The sequence below is a fragment of the Marmota marmota genome, unplaced genomic scaffold, assembly GCF_001458135.2.
Source record: "Marmota marmota marmota unplaced genomic scaffold, marMar, whole genome shotgun sequence".
Classification (NCBI taxonomy): Eukaryota; Metazoa; Chordata; class Mammalia; order Rodentia; family Sciuridae; genus Marmota; species Marmota marmota.
The window spans coordinates 41,003,196-41,019,880 of record NW_026000005.1 but is presented as its reverse complement, the minus strand read 5'-3'; the positions used below and the strand labels follow the sequence as shown (position 1 = coordinate 41,019,880).

Here is a 16,685-nt window from a genome sequence, read left to right as displayed (position 1 = left end):
CAACAAATTATCCCCAATGCCAAGCTCAGTGAATAGTATGTGACGGACATTTCATCTATGTTTGATGAACTGAACTGAATTACATGGGCCTAACATTGTCCAGTAAAATATATTGCACCATCAAATTTTAAACTTTGAAATTAAATCATTAAGTGTTATGATTAAAGAAACAAAGTTCCATTTCTGTTCCCGGACTTTTTATAGTGTTTGACACCAAGCCCTCTGAGCATATTTTTAAGTATAGTGAATTACAAAGAACACGAAAAGCATCTCAGGCATACTCTGATCAACCAATTACATTGCACTTGAATTCTTACATGCCCCAAACCCCCAGCTATCTGCAAGTAAGTTAGAAACTCAAACACCCACCAGCGATGAGCAAGTAGCAGAAATGAGTGTGGATTCCAGAACAGATCTGTGTATGCCGGATCTAAAGGGAGCCACAGATCCCACCTTTGGCACAGCATGGGAAAGCAGACCCAGTACTTCTATTTGCCCAGTTTTCAAAGATATTAAATTCTGGGGTTTTATGCAAAATCTCCAGATTGACAAACACTGGCAGCAAGTTCAATTTTTTAACATCATGAAAATCAAACACAATACATCCAGGAGCCAGATCTTATGCCTACGATGCCAAATTGCAATCTCTAACTTAAATGTGAATTCCCCAAATTGGAGATCCAAAACAAGAAGGTGGATCTGTAAATTTACACTTTGGAGAAAGTAAAAGGGAGAAGTAAGTGTGAGGTTGAAAGAGAAGGTAAGAGGGTGAGGGGTAAGAAGTGACGTCTGCTTGGATGAAGTGGGTGAAGTTCTAGATCTTCACAGCCTACCTCAAGGTCAAGACATAGCTGGTAAAACTGGAACATGATGATAGAAAGCAATGCACAAGTTTTGTTTTAATTTTTTTCATTATCAATCTTTATTTTAGATTTTTTTATTTGTACAGAAAATAATATATAAACAAAAATAATCATCCTGGCTGAGTATTCTTATTTTTGGTGAGGAAAAATTTTTTAAGTCACAGGATAATAAAATATGCCAGTAAAACTCTAATTCCAGATCATAATTTTGTAAAGTAAATATAGTCTGCAGGGGTCATTCCACTATTTAGAACTGACATGGTTATTTTGTAGCAGAGCCAAAATCAGACCTCCATTTCTCCTGACTCCTGCAAGAGTTCTGTGCTATCTCTGAAATATGTGACACTAAGTCAGACATCAAGTTTTAGTGTTTGTAATTTGAGGCTTTCTCAACAAGTGACAGTGACCCCAATGTTCTCAAGGTCCAGAGTCCTTAAGGATCAAATGAGATCATGTATAAGGGTGTACCGTGCAAGGCCCTTAACAAACACAAGATACTATTATCTGGTTTCATTCAAAACATAAATTCCCAAAATATGCTTAATTGTAGTCAAGAGGTTAAATCAATAAAAGTTAGAATGAAATCTCTAGCTGTTGTTTTTTCCAGATTTTAATTATCACTTGGTTAAATTTAAGAGTCAGTTAATAGATGGAGAGCAATGCACTTCTCTTGTAATGAGCCACAGAATGACATGGAAAAGACAAGAAGGAGGAGGAGGAGGAGGAGGAAGCTACCCCATGACTGGTTCTTAATGGTCACCACACTACCAGTAATGGCACATATTAATAATCCTGTGGGTGATGAAAGTGGAAGGCTAATAACTGCATGCTTCTGTTATCAAAGTGCACCGAGGTCTGCCAGACATTTGCTTTCTCAAGCATGGCCTCCTGCAAATTTCCTTGAACAAATGAGCATATTAAAACAAAGGAAGGCTAAATGTGTTCAAGCTCTGGCCATTTTTCTAGCACCCTAATTCTGTCAAGCCCACTGCCTTGAGCTGTTCTACCCCCTGGGCTGTGAATCTAGAATAAACGGAACCAGAGCGATATCTGTGTGCAGGGATAATATGAAACTCTATTGAGTGCATGTTATTCTTTAGTACAAATTCATTTTACCCTCTAGGAAACAGATCTTAAGAATGCCTAAGAACCCTGGCGGCACAAGCATTGAGGCTGATAGCTTTTGTCACAAAAATAAAAGGCAAAATACACTAGCATCTGCTGATTATGGAAAGCACCATCCATAGAATTTAAAGGATATGATCAAACATTCTGGGAAATAAAAATATATTATTGAAGCCAATGTAAAATGTTCAGTTATATTTCTTCCAGAAGAGACTGAGTTTCACTGCCTGCAGTAAGACTTAATTTTTAAACATCAGTACAGGAAAATGAATGTTCATTTGTTCAAGCTGTATTTGGAAAAAAAATTACAGAGAATATTCTTTCTTGTATAGGAATGAATAAAAGACTTGTTGTAGCTTTAATTCTTCTGTGGCTTCTGTCTTTATCATTAATGCTACTAATGATATCTCTGACTACAATAATCTGCTCACAATTGGTTTTCTAAAAGGTGAGAAAAGAAAAACTGAGTTTATCCAATTTCATATATAGATATGTGTGTGTGTATATATATAGTTATATTTTTATTATATGTAAAGAATAATTTGGCATTGCAAAACTTTTACCTTGAAAATTTGTGCTTGAGACACCATTCAACTTGAACACAGAGAGAGATTAAGTTTGCTCCTGTCCAGGTTTTCCTAAAAGATTCTCAATAAATAAATAAATAGATAAATTTTCTATGCTTAGTTCACACACTTATTCCAGACCAGGAATTCATTATTTCTGTTGGGAAAATGGAGGAGCCAGCAAGACTTTCTATCTTGGAGAAAATTTCATTCTAAAATTCCCAAAAGACTCTTGATTTTGAAATGCCATTTGATCGAACTAACCCTGTTCTCCAATATAATAAGAGCATCACAGAGGAGACTGAATGCATAGCTAAGGAGCAAGACACTCTTTGGTCCAGTGGTATACCTTTTAATGCACTAGAAAAAGTAATCTGCTATATGGCCCATGGTCTTGGGTAACAGTTAAATGGGCATCCAAGAAATAAGTCAATTACTCCCTGACTATGTTACCTTAGCTCTTAGGAGGATGATATTATATTGCCCACCAAAACTGTAACCTTGTTCCTCTGGCATGCCCTTTGTTTATGGTCCTGGATGGATTGTGTAGGGACCTATCACTATATCCTCACACACAAAATCTTCTTCCTCTCTAGAGCAAGGAGCCCCTGGCACCACATATGCCCTGTCCTAAGCCAGCTCAGGCAAGTGTTCTTCCCAAGCACTGGCACCTTGCTTTTCTAAAGCTACAGTTAAGTTTAGTCCCAGTCCCAGAAATTTAGCATTTAAGGAAACCTCTCGAAGGGGCTATACCAAGAAAAGCCAGCTCTCCGAAAACTAGAGTTCCAAGGCCAAAAAAGAATATCAGCCCTCTTAGACTTCTCTCATTGATCCGGAAACTTCACGTAGGGCAGCAGTTCTTAACCTGGATGTAAACCCAAATGAACTGAGAAACACTTCAAAATCTCATTGCCCAGGCCCCGCCCCAGACAAATTACATCAGCCTCTTTAGAAGTGACCTTGGCATTCACAATCTTTAAAATCCCTCTCTACCCGCTCCTGGTGGCTGTGTACAAGCAGGTTGGGAATCACTGTTGGAAAAGTGAGGGGTTGCTAAGACCAGCTCTGTTCGTCATGGGTCTTAAAGAAAAAAGTGCCCAGAATTGAAATCACACAGCCCTGGCTCTAATTCCTCTTAGGCAACATGACTAGGTTTCATAAGCCTCAGTTCCCTCATCTGGAAAGGGAGGGTATATTGGCATTCTCTGGCTCACAGAAATTTAATGAGAAAAATAACAATGTAAAGCACCTGCTATGCTACCTAATTCCCAGGAAGCACTCAAGAAATAATAGTAGTAGTAAAATTACCATCATGCATGAAGCATGGTTTTCACCTCCAAGGAAAATTCAAGTGGAGTCTCATTCTGACTCCATGTCCTGCCCAGGAGTGACAGTCTGCACCTCAGAAACCCACCTCTGAATTTCTGGTCCAATACATTTCTATAGCTTCATGCTTCCACCCAAGATGAGTCCAGCCCTCCTGTCGTTCGTTGTTCAGTGGCTGCAGAGAATGTGTACAGTCAATGACACTGAAATGAACTTTCCCATATGAAATAGTATGTTATAAATCTACTTTTTTAATATAACACATTTGAAGTGTTTTTTGTTTGTCTGAAGACGGTAGCAACTTCAAAAGGTTTCAATTTACTCCGAACCATTTCTCATCAGTTGCCTTCCTACCACAAAGCACCTGCTTCCCATAGTGACTGTCAATTACAGAGCCACTGACCTGCAGGGGAAACCTTGACAAAGCTGCAGTCACCCTGTGAACATTTCCAATTCATTTCTACACCAACTGCCTTGTGCCAGTGAAGCCTGACACCATTCTGCTGCTGGCTGGACCTCAGAGCAAAACTGGGCTGGGGCAGGGGCATGTGATGAACTGAATAAGCTAATCTGTTTTGGAGAAAAAGAAATAACTTTGCCTGAGTATTGGTTACTGGCAAATAACCATTTAGAAGAAAGTCTGCATTCAGAGCTTTAAGGTGATGGGCATTTCCATAGCTACTCATTGGTAAGTACTTGGATTGAGTTAAATTTTGTTTGGAATGCTATGACCCTTTATGAAATATGCATCATTAACTGTTTCTGAAACAGTCAACAAAACAATCAATAAACAAAAAATTCTAACTAGGATAGGCTGCGTTGAATGTCACTCTCATCTCTCTCATCTTTATCAGACATGACAAGAACATTCAAAAATCCAAAGATGCTTTATCTGCCCAACAACCTCTGCACGGTTCTTTGCAACGTCTCCCTTAGCTACCATGACTTAAAGATTAACACAAAGAACGGCAGACACAGGCAAAGTAATAATCTACTATTACGAGAAAGTAGCATTTACTCTTAGAGCAAACACAATTATTACTCTCCCTTCCTGAAGAGTGATGTGTGAGATGTGATTCTTTGAACCAAAGCATCAATCTTGTCACCATGAGGAGATTGGCTGGAAAACAAGAGCAAAAACCACGCTGGGGATGTCACTGAGAAAATTTATCAAAAACCTGGGACCTTGAATATATCAGGAAGCTGCTGAATTCACCATCCCCAAAAACATCTTCCTTCATACCATCACTCCAATGTTCTCTGGAAAATCTTTATTATTAGTTTCCTATTATTGTTCCTTTGTTGTTGTGATAAATTACCACAAACCTAATGGCTTAAAAGGAACTGTAAAATCATCTTACAGTTCTGGAGGTCAGATGTCCAAAATCCAAGATATCAGCAGAGCAGTTGCTTCTGAAAGTTCTAGAGGAGATGCCATGTCCTTACCTTTCCAGCCATCAGAGGTGGTCTGTGTCCTTGGCTCGTGGTCCCTACATCTGCCTTCGGGTCAGCAGCACAGAGTTACCACACCTCCCTCTCTCTCTCTCCCTCTCTCCCTCCCCCACTTCCGCCTCTGCTCCCTATCTTGCATCTTCTTTCTTTACTATCTTCTCTTTTTCTTCTTCTGTCTTCTGTTTTCTGTCTTCTTTCTATCTTCTATCTTTCTATCTTCTACCTTTCTACCTTCTGTATTTGTTCTCTTTCTGTCTTCTGTCTGTCTATCTGTCTGTCATGGGCTTCTGCTTCCAACATTACATTTGCTTCCCCAGCTGTGAATCTCCTGGCTCCTTCTTCCACCTGTAAGGACTCTTGTGGTCACATGAAGCTCCCCACCCAGATAACCAGGATAATCTTTTCATCTCAAGGGCCTTACCTGAATCACATGTGCAAAGTTCTTGGGGGATGTTCTTGGGACATGACTATTTCAGTTTGGGGAGTTAAGGACATGGACTTTGGGTGGGGTGAGGTGTCATTTTTCAGGCTCCCACAGGCATGGAAGCAAGGCAGTGTTTTTTTTTTTTTTCAGATTGTATTATGATAAGGAGCAAAAGAGATGACCTTGCTCTGGTGCAAAACTATAAACCTATATTGCTGTCTCTTCCACATGAATGAAAATTGCTTTTGATCTTCCTCCAGTTAGGTTACAAAAGAATGCATTTGCCAAGTCCGTGGCCCCACTCTATAATCTGAGGTTGGGTTAATCTGGTCTTGTTTTCTATCACCTATAGCCATGCTCCAGATCTGCCAACTTTCACTGAATCTCTACTGGTTAACTGAATGGAGACGTGATGGGGGCCACCAACTCTGTATCCCTTCAGCTTTAGGGGTGTCCCTAATCTCTCCATGCCCCTTATGATGCCATACTGGTTTTGATTTAATATCTTGTTCAAGGATTGAGAAAGAGTTTCAGAGCCTTTCACTTGACTTTCTTCACCCTGGCTAGATCTTACTTCACAGGCCATGGATTCAACGTGAGGATACATTTAAACAGGAGAAAATAGTAACATTGAAAAGAAGAAAATAAAATATAGAGCCTTTGTGAGAAATTGCTGTTTACAGAATATACAGAAATCCCTCACGTGAGAAGAGACAACCTCAAAAGAAAAAAAAAAATAGTAATAAGAATAATAAAAGGAAAAAAACAAACAAGTCTAGAGATATAGGAAAATGAAGAACTACCTGCACTTTTATTTACCAGGCTTTATTATGTGTTATTTGTTATTATCCATGTTAAATAAAGTGCTTGGGTTTTTGTTCCCTGCAGTGCAGAAATCATCTTGAATCTCCCATGTTTGTGAGTGACAACACCCTGTTATCTATCTCCTGTGTGTACAACAGATCTGAGAAAGGAAATGGGAGAAAAGAGATTACTCAGTAATTTCACTTCTATCTGCCCAGTTAGAATCCTGTGAGGAGCTTTTAACAAATATATTCCTGAGAACTACAGTCAAGTTGAGGTAGAACCAGAAAATGTGCGAGTACCTGGAGGCACCCAGTGAATGACCTGAGTCCCACACAGGTCTGTCCCTGCTGCATGTCCAGAAGGCCAAGGCCAATGGCTTGGTATGACAATGATTCCTCTTCAGGGCTACTAATCACTAAACACAAGGACTTTAAAGTGTCCAGGCAAAAGCAGAGGCTCATGATGCAGCAGAACCCTCACTGTATCCCTGAAAGAGGGCACCCACTTTGGGTATCAAAGTCTCTATCCCTACAGAACCCAGGGTTGCAGGGGCAGGAGGCATCCCAACTGTGCATCTCCATGGCTGCTGTGGTCCACCCCTTGTGCCACAGGGAGCCTGTATCTCAGGTGACCCACATTCAGAGAGCAGCTCCTCTGTGAGTCCCAAGAGCTTCTCTTCCTCAAGGTAAATGAGGAGCAGGTTTGTGGGATGACCTACAGTCCCGTCCCAGCAGCTGCCCTCAGGCACAGCTCTTCACCACCTCCCTTCTTGCTTTAGTCAGATTTTCTTTTTATTGCTGTGAGAAAAGAGCTGACAAGGACAACCTAGAGGAGGAAAAGTTGATTTTGTCTCATGGTTTCAGAGGTCTCAGTCCATAGATGGTTGACTCTGTAACTCTGGGTCCAAGATCATGGCAGATGGGCACGGAGAGGAAAGCAGCTCAGGGCATGGCAACAAGGAAGGCAAAAGAGAGCTCCACTCACCAGGGACAAAATACAAACTCCAAGGGCACCCCCCAGTGACCCACCTCCTCCAGACATACCCTACCAGCCTATAGTCACCACCCATTAACCCACAGTAGTGGATTAATCTACTGATCAGTTTACACTCTCATAAATCTAGTCTTTTCACCCCTGAATGTTCTTGCATGGTCTTACACATTTGGGGGACCCCTCCTCCACTGTCCAACATAAATTCCTTGCTCTCCTACACCACCTTTGCCCACCTTAGTAGTTTACTTAGTGGTGTGACCCAGACTCATCATGAAGGGTGCGAAGCCCCAGCAATCATATCTCACTCAGTCCAGGATGACTATGCTTATTCACAATCCCAAGCCAGGGAGACATAACCACTACCACCCATAAGTCTCACGGTCCCCTCCATCTCAGAAGTCATCTCCACCCCCTCTGATTACCTTGAGCACCCACTGCCTGGGTCATTGTTCAGTAGTTTACTGCTGGTGGTAGGAATCATTTTTGCATCATTATCACTTTCAATCTCTACCCTAACAAGCACAGTGTCTAATATGTATTGGGTGTTGTCTAAATAATCTTTGATTGGCAAGTTCACAGTACATAATCTGGGGATATTTTACCATCTCTGAGTCTTCCAAGTGACCCATTGACTGATGATATTTACAATAAAACAATGTGCATCTTTTTGCTTCTGACATAAACAAAATGAATTTTGTTTTTTAAATTCCACATTGTCTTTTGGAGAACATTCAAACCTGAGTGGGTTGTAGGAGAGTGAATAAGGGAATATTCGAGAGAGTGTGAACATGTGTGAGGGTGAATCTGAGTAGGAGAGTATTTAGAGAAGTGAGTGAAATTGGTAGGGGTGGACCTCAAGTTCATTGGCCCCTAGTCCATGTCACATACTCTATAAAATTTCATAATTCTGCTCTCTCATGACCATCACAGCATATTATAGTCTCTACTCCCATGATTTCCTGCCAAAGCCATCAAAGATGAAGAATATCTGGGTATTTTTGTAATTCTTCTATTTCTAAAATCTTACTCGGGACATTTGCTCAAAAATTGTTAATGAAGGACTGAATAAATATTTGAAAAAGTGGGGGGGGGACGGTCTGGGATTGTGGCGGTAGAGCGTTCGCCTTACATGGCGGGACCCGGGTTCAATCCTCAGCACCACATAAAAATAAAGGCATTGTGTTGTATCCATCTACACCTAAAAATTAAAAAATGAGCATTTTTTTAAACAAAAGAAAAGAAAGAAAGAGTGGTGGGATTGCAGAGAACTTACTCAGGAATTAAAAAAAAAAAAATTGCCAGACTTCCCAGAGAGGCAGAGTGTCATAAGAAATAGAAACTGGGGCTGGGGTTGTGGCTCAGAGGTAGAGCGCTCGCTTACCATGCGTGAGACACTGGATTTGATCCTCAGCACCACATAAAAATAAAATAAAGATATTGTGTTCACCTATAACTGAAAAATAAATATTTTTTTAAAAAAAGAAAGAAACTGGACAGACCAAGCTTTTTATATGAGGTCAAATTTGAGGATAGGATCTTCACTTCTCTGAGGCTCAGTTTTCTCCTCTATTAAATAAATGCTGACCCCCCCAAAAAAAATGCTGTTTGAGGAATAAAATAGGTATATACAGAGTAAATGGCACTGCCCAGGTCAGAATGATTTCACCCAAATGTTATTTTTAACTCAATTTGGATGTTTTTAAGCTCACAATCATCGTTTCAAATGTGTGAAAGGTTTACTTGGAAGCTACACATACACAAAGATAATCCATATCTCTTTTCTACATTGTATACATAAATATATATCATATACATATATATATAACATATGCATGCATGTTTAGGTGGGAGGAATTACAGTTCTTAAAGTCTTCTAAGACCAATGTGCCTAATCCTCTTATAAACGCTTTTAAGAATAACTAAAAAGAAACTGAGTCAAGTTCTCTATATGCTTGGATTTTCTGGGTTCAAGAAAATTTCAAGAGTAACCACTTCAAAAATATTTGTTCTTTTAAATATTCAAAGAAGTTTTCTGTACAATGTCATATTTTCATCAGTATACCAGCTTTAGTTAGTCATGATTTGCAAATTTAACATTTTTAAAAATTAAAACAGTTTAACCACAGGTACCATCCTCCAGGAAAATGGTTGGAGGGAGAAGCTATTCTATCCAAACAGGACTCTACCCTAGTTACAGAGTTGGAGCCGTTAATGGATTTGCTACCACCACAAGGAAAACCTCTTTCCCCTCCTGCCACCACATCAAAAGGCCCTACTGTTATAATTAATGGGTTCAGGAAAACCTGGGCTGATCCTAGGAAAATTCCCTATGCCCCTTAACCCAGTAATTACAGGTCTAGCAGTTTTTCCTGATGAGTTGATCCAAAGCTGTGCAATAAAAAAGAAGAAAAGAGTACAAAGCCACTCACTGTGATATTGTTTTACAAAAGAGTGTAAAAAAAAAAAAAGAGTGTGTATGTATCTCTGATGTTCAAAAATTCATAAAATTTGGGGTATAATTTTATATATGATAGAGTTTTTCATGACATGCAAATGTACAAATGATATATTACACTTCTATGGTACACAACAGAGCACACAATTCCATTTTCTTATTTAAAACAACTAAACAAACACGATAGTAGATAGATACACATGAAGAATCAATAAAATGGATCCAACCCCTCAAGTGCTCATCTCTGCATGGTAAAGTATTTTATTCTTCATACTCTTCTTTATTTTCCAAACATTCTACAGTGAACTTTTATAATCAGGAGGCAAGGCTGTTGATCACACAGAAAAGCTACTCAGACGGAGTGATGGCGGGGAGCTGGGAGTATCACCCTTGTGCATGATCACCAGAATCCAAACACCTCATGGCCTCTCACTTCTGGCTTGATTTCTTCTCTTTAGACCATGATAATGTCCTCTCAGTCCAAAACAGAAAAATAAACAGTTTATAATTTTATCACATATAATAATATTTAAATATTATTAATAAACATGAATCATGGAGATATCATAAATTATGTCATCATGTCTACCTCACTCTAAACAGGGGAACAAAGGATTCAGTTCCATGTTGGTGACGTCAGTAATCAGGGTTCCCACAGTGTTCCTTTAGCAAAACTGGATATAATAATTCTTCAAAAATGCATTCCATCACACAGAGATGAAGTGATCTGACAGTCCTCTAGTTAAGAAGATCTCTCTAGCATTATGCCAATCAGCTATACCTGGACTTGCAATGATAGAATTCTAAATTATCTGAGAATCTAATCTTTATTTATGGCCCATCACTAAAGAATATATGAAACTCAGGCTGGGGTTGTGGCTCAGCAGCAGAGCACACGCCTAGGATGTGCGAGGCCCTGGGTTCAATCCTCAACACTACATAAAAATAAATAAATAAAATAAAGGTATTGTGTCCAACTACAACTAAAAAATAATTTTTAAAAAAAAGAGTATAAGAAACTAATAATACACAATGTATTCTTATCATATCTCTTTTTAAACAAGTTTCATAAAATGTTATTATTGTCATTTCCTTTCCTCGGCTTGAAATGTATTTCTTAAATAGAAGGCATCAAAAAGAATGAAATTTCAAATCATGGCAATCCCTCCACCCAGCTTGGCCTCAAATTTCCCATCTATGAAAAGGGCAGTTGGATTGATGTATTTGAGGTCTTCTACCACTGACATTTCTATGATTCTTTGAATATTGCCACAAACTTATCATCTATTTTAGATTTTTTTAACAAAGCAGACACATGAATAAATATGAAGCTGTATCCCCAGAATCTGAAAGAGTGTAAGACAGGCTCACATAAAATTTGACTATCAACTCACTCTCAAATTCTCTTAGTATGCTAGTGAGAACTCTACATGTCCTCTAGTTTCTATGCTAGCTTAGAGCATTTCATCATTGGAAATTTCTCAGAGATGTCAGTGGAACTGAGAAACTGAGTCCTATCAACAACCAATTTTCATTATTCACAGTACTTAGGTTCTAGAACATCACTGTGAACATGGATGAGTGAACACTCAACCACTGTGCTGGGTAAGGACAAGGTTAGGGCCCTCGGAGCCTCTGACTCAACAGCTTCATCAACGATCTGTTTCATGTGTGTTTCTGTTAAAGACACTTTGTTTAACATATTTGAGATTCATTAACATTGAACTCATAGCTCGCAGCTCTTAACCATGATTGAACACCTGTATTTTCTCCAGAAGGCCAGTCATACCTTCTTGCACTTAGAAGCTTCAGAAAGCATGTCACCCTAGGCTTGAGGGCCATTTTAAACATCAAAATCACCAACAAGAAACAACATGTGACAAACGTGGCACTAACTGATTGTGGAAGACACACTTGTTTGCAACATGAAAGGTGAAACAAGATTGCTGGGGGAGTTGATTTTAAGTGTTCTTACCACATACCACCCCCCTCAAAAGACAAGTATATAAGGCAATATATATATTAATCAGCTTGACTTAGCCCTTCCACAGTGTACACACACATCCAAGCATTACTTGGTGCACCATAAATATATACAATATATTTTTGTTGTTGTTTTTGGTACCGGGGATTAAACCCAGGGGCACTTAACCGCTGAGCCACATCCCCAGCCCTTTTGTATTTTATTTAGATACAGGGTCTTGCTGAGTTAGTTAGGGCCTTTCTAAGTTGCTGAGGCTGGCTTTGACCTCATTATTCTCTTGCCTCAGCCTCCAGCTCTGGAGATTGCCATGTTCATGTTATTCTATCTGCAAGATAGAATCCCATCCCTAACTCTTTCTGAACTTTTCTGCTTCTGCTTTTTTTTTTTTTCACAATTGTCATTTGATGTTTCCTAAATAATGATTAGCACATCATAGTGCTAAGGTAAGTTCTATATTATCATCTTTGATTCTGACATGTACCCTGAACAGAGTTAAACATGTATTTGAAGTGGCAGCTAAAAATTTCATGCCCAGAATTCCAGCCACCTTCCCAGCTTGCTCTTTGCTCTCCTTCAAACACCTTTCCATAAATAACTTCAATAAAAGGGGACCTTATGCAGGGTTTTTAATGTCCTTCCAGAAAGATTTTGTACCTCTGGTTCAAATCTTTGCAAAATTACTCTGCAATAGTATAACCACTTGGGAGAATTACTGGCAGTTTTTACCAGAGTTATACACCTATTTATGCCCAGCAATTCTACTCCTAGTACATCTCCAAGAGAAATAAGTTCATGTGTCCATAAAAATCACTGCATAAGGATATTCAAGGAGCATTATTATTAATGCTACAAAGAAAAAGAGCAAATTAATACAGTTGAATACCACATAGCAATAAAAAATAAATGATGTTGACAGATGAACTTCAAAAACATGCTATAAAAAGGGTCCAGACACACACAAAAAGCACATTATGTGATTCCATCTATAAAATGACAAGAACAGGCAAAACCAACCCATGAAGACAGAAGTTGGATTAATGGTTACTTCTCATGAATGATATCAATTGGGGAGGACATGAGAAGACTGTCCATAATGGTGGGAATGTTCTTTATCTTGTTCTGGGTGGTGGCACACAGATTTACCAAGTGCAAAAATGCATTTAATTGTTACATTAGGTTTCTACTGCTGATATAACAAATTACCACAAACTTAGTAGCTTAAAACAACACAAAATTAGACTATTCTGATTATTCTGTAGGCCAGAAATTCAACAAAGGTCACCCTAGACTAAATCAAGATTGGCAGGGTTGAGTTCCTTTCTGAACGGCACTGGAGGATGCGTTTTCTTGCTGTTTCTGTTTCTAGAGGTCACTCACAACATTTGACTCAAGGTTTCTTTTCCCCATCTTCAAAGTGAATAATGGACATGGAGTTTTCACATCCTCTTCCCTTCTGCCTCCCTCTTTTAAGAAACTTTGCAATTATATTTGGTCACATGGAAGATCTAGAATAATTTCCCCGTGTTGGGGTACTCCATTTAAACACATCTGGAAAATTCCCTTTTTTATATAAGGACACATATTCACAGTTTTCAGGGATTAGAATGTTAACATCTTTGGAAGCCCATTATTCTGTCTACCATAGCACTGAAGATGCATGAATTTTACTGTGTATAAATTATATCTCAACAAAAAATAGATAAAACCTTTCAAGAATGAAAAAATTGCATGTGTGCATGTCTGTATAAATATGTGTGTATATATATATGTCATATATATTCATATATAATATATATGATATATATATATCAGACAGGCATATATATATATATATATATATGACAGAAATTTTGGGAAAAGACCTGAGAATGACAAACCACATTAAATGATTTATCAAAATTTAGTACCAAAGCCAAAGAGAATTCAAACTACTAAAAATTAATTCACAGCCTGCTTGTTAGCCCAACACAAATCATCAGTTCAATTTAGGAGTAAATCAAATATCCAAGTTCTGTTTTGGTTTAGCCAAAGGACATATGGAAAAATCTACATAAAACATAATACAAAATGTAAAAATGTAAAGCCTAAGAACCAATTCATCTGTGTTTACACTGTCTCATCCAAGAAAATGTTGACTGTTATTTGATGATATGGATCATTTAATTTGTAAGTTCACTCTGACTTTTAACTGGATAAACAAGCCAAAAGATAAATCATTATCCCAATCCTGTAGATTTTTATTTTCAGCTTTCTACTGCAATTTGCAATTGAATTGAGAAGCTCCTTAAATTTAAATGTTTTTTAAATGCAGAAACATTGGATGGTAGTTAGATAAATTAAAATAGATGTGAAAGAACGGTATTAGCCTTACTTTTTAAAGGCAGTTTAAGGATTGCTCTTTGTTCACATTAAAATATATTCACAAAAGATACTTGCTATACAAATTAATAGTCTTTGCCTAATAAGAAAACAAATACTACACCATATGGTCTCAGTTACACTTGCACTATTTTGCCAACATTTCCTTGAGGAAAATAACTCTGTGGATTTAAGCTAAAAATATGTGTATAAAATGAAAGGCCCTACCTCTGGCTCTGTTCCAGCCCAAACCTGCTTTCCCACAGGTGCATCTGCTGCCCTGCTAGAGATGGGGGCCATCTTGGTTCTCGAATGCCATGGGCCTGGATGGGATGCCAAATATCTTTCACTAGAAGTGGCACTGTTTCTCTGCTGAATGTAAACGATGTTAAGCCAACACATTGGGGTTCTTCACATAAAGAGACTATCCACATGTACCACTTGCCAGGTAACTTCTCACCATGTCTGAGCCTGGGAAATGCCTTTTTGTCTTATAAATTTGAGGAGAAAGGGACTGTTATGGGCATGGAATTTGACCCAAAAGTAAAAATCCAGGCACCAATACTCGTAAGACATCTCTTAAATAGGAAAAATCACTACCTTAGTCCACGTGGGCTGCTATAACAAAATACCATAAATTGAGTGGCTTATAAACAACAGAAATTATTTCTTATAGTTCTAGGGACTGGGAAGTCCACAATGAAGGCAAATTAAGAGCTTGGTGAAGACTTGCCCTTTGATCACGGTGCTTTCTTGCTGTGTCTTCACATGGCAGAAGAGGCAAGGGGATCTCTGTAGTCTTTCATGAGGGCACAATCTCATTCAGGGGGTCTACCCTCATGATCTGATCACATCTAAAGTCCTCTTCCCAAACTCACACGGAATTGTTGTTGTTGTTGTTTTGTAACTAGGGATTGAATCCAGGGACAGTTAACCACTGCACCATATCTCCAGCCTGTTTTATTTTGTTTTTTTTTTTTTATTTTGAGACAGGGTCTCGCTAAGTAGCAGAGGGCATTGCTAACTAGCTGAGACTTGCCTCAAACTTGTGATCCTCCTGCCTCAGGCCCCCAAGGCCTTGGTGAGCCACCAAGGAAAATATCCTAGATGTTAAACACATTGAAGAACCCACCCTTTTTGTACTAGACAGACTTTAAGAAAAATTCAGTGACAGGACTGAGCTGTGTCATCTGCCATAGATTCTTTGCCATCCATGCCCAGGAGCCAGAGACAAACAGTTAAAAGTACCAAGAATATCCAAGCCCCCTGATAGAAGAATGGCTTTCAAAAGCCCAAAGGTATGTATAACCTCCTGTCAACCTCAATTTGCCTCTGCTGCAGCTGCCATTCAAGAACATGCAGTCATCACTTAGGCTATCCAAAAAGTCTATTCATTTATTCAGGAAATCTTAACTTGGTACTTACTATGGGTGAAGTACTGTACATGTGCTATGGTTACTGCAGTGAACCAAACAGAGGTCCCTTGATGACTGGAGTTTACAGAAAGCAGACAAAGAGATTTACCAACCAAGATATTATCCAAAAAGTACATTAAAAAAAATACTTACTGAGGGGCTGGAGTGGTGGCTCAGCAGTAGAATGCTTGCCTCACATGTGCGGGGCCCTGGGTTTGCTCCTCAGCACCACATAAAAATAAATAAATAAATAAAGTTATTGTGTCCCACTACAACTAAAAAATAAATATTAAAAAAAAACTTACTGAAATAAGTGTTGAAAAGAAGATCCACTGAGAGTTAAATAGAGAGAAATTCCATACATTTTCAGATACTGAAGTTGGAGTATGCAGTAAAGCCAGGCTTCAAAGAACTGGGAGGACAGCATCCAGAGAGAGGGAAGAATCGTTTCTATTCTTGGTGCAGGTGGTCACCTTCCCCCAACTCCACAGGAACCATTTTCCCACCAACAATGTCCTTTGGTCTTTAATGAAGGGAGAATAAGTAGGATGCCAAATGCCCTTGCAGATGATTGTAGCTCCCCTCTGTAAGATTCTAACCACAGCCTTCAGATGCACATCTGGATCTCAGCGGAGAGAAAGTTCAGGACTGGGTGAAACACTGAACCTTCAGAAAATCCATGCCCTGACCCTAGTGCTGCCCCTTCTCAGGGTGGGCCCTGGGTAAGTGTGCCTCCAGTCACTCAGCCAGGCTAGGCTTCTATAAACTGTAGGCATTGGATCATAAAGTCCCTTTCATCACTCATGAAGCTTTGATTAACTAACAATTCCAAGCTGTACAACACCCTAATCTTTTTTTATTGCATCACATAAACCATACTGTATTATATAGTTCCTATTCCATACTATTTGGTTTTA

The 16,685-nt window shown here is 38.9% G+C and overlaps 1 long non-coding RNA gene across 1 annotated transcript; it reads right to left on the bottom strand.

The window, feature by feature from the left end:
- Positions 1-10,257: 10,257 nt before the first annotated feature.
- Positions 10,258-16,478, bottom strand: LOC125618352. Its single transcript, XR_007349641.1, has 3 exons — positions 16,074-16,478; positions 14,582-14,725; positions 10,258-10,483 (listed from the first exon to the last, which is right to left on the bottom strand). It is a non-coding gene; the product is annotated as an uncharacterized LOC125618352 (long non-coding RNA).
- Between the last annotated feature and the right edge of the window lie 207 nt (positions 16,479-16,685).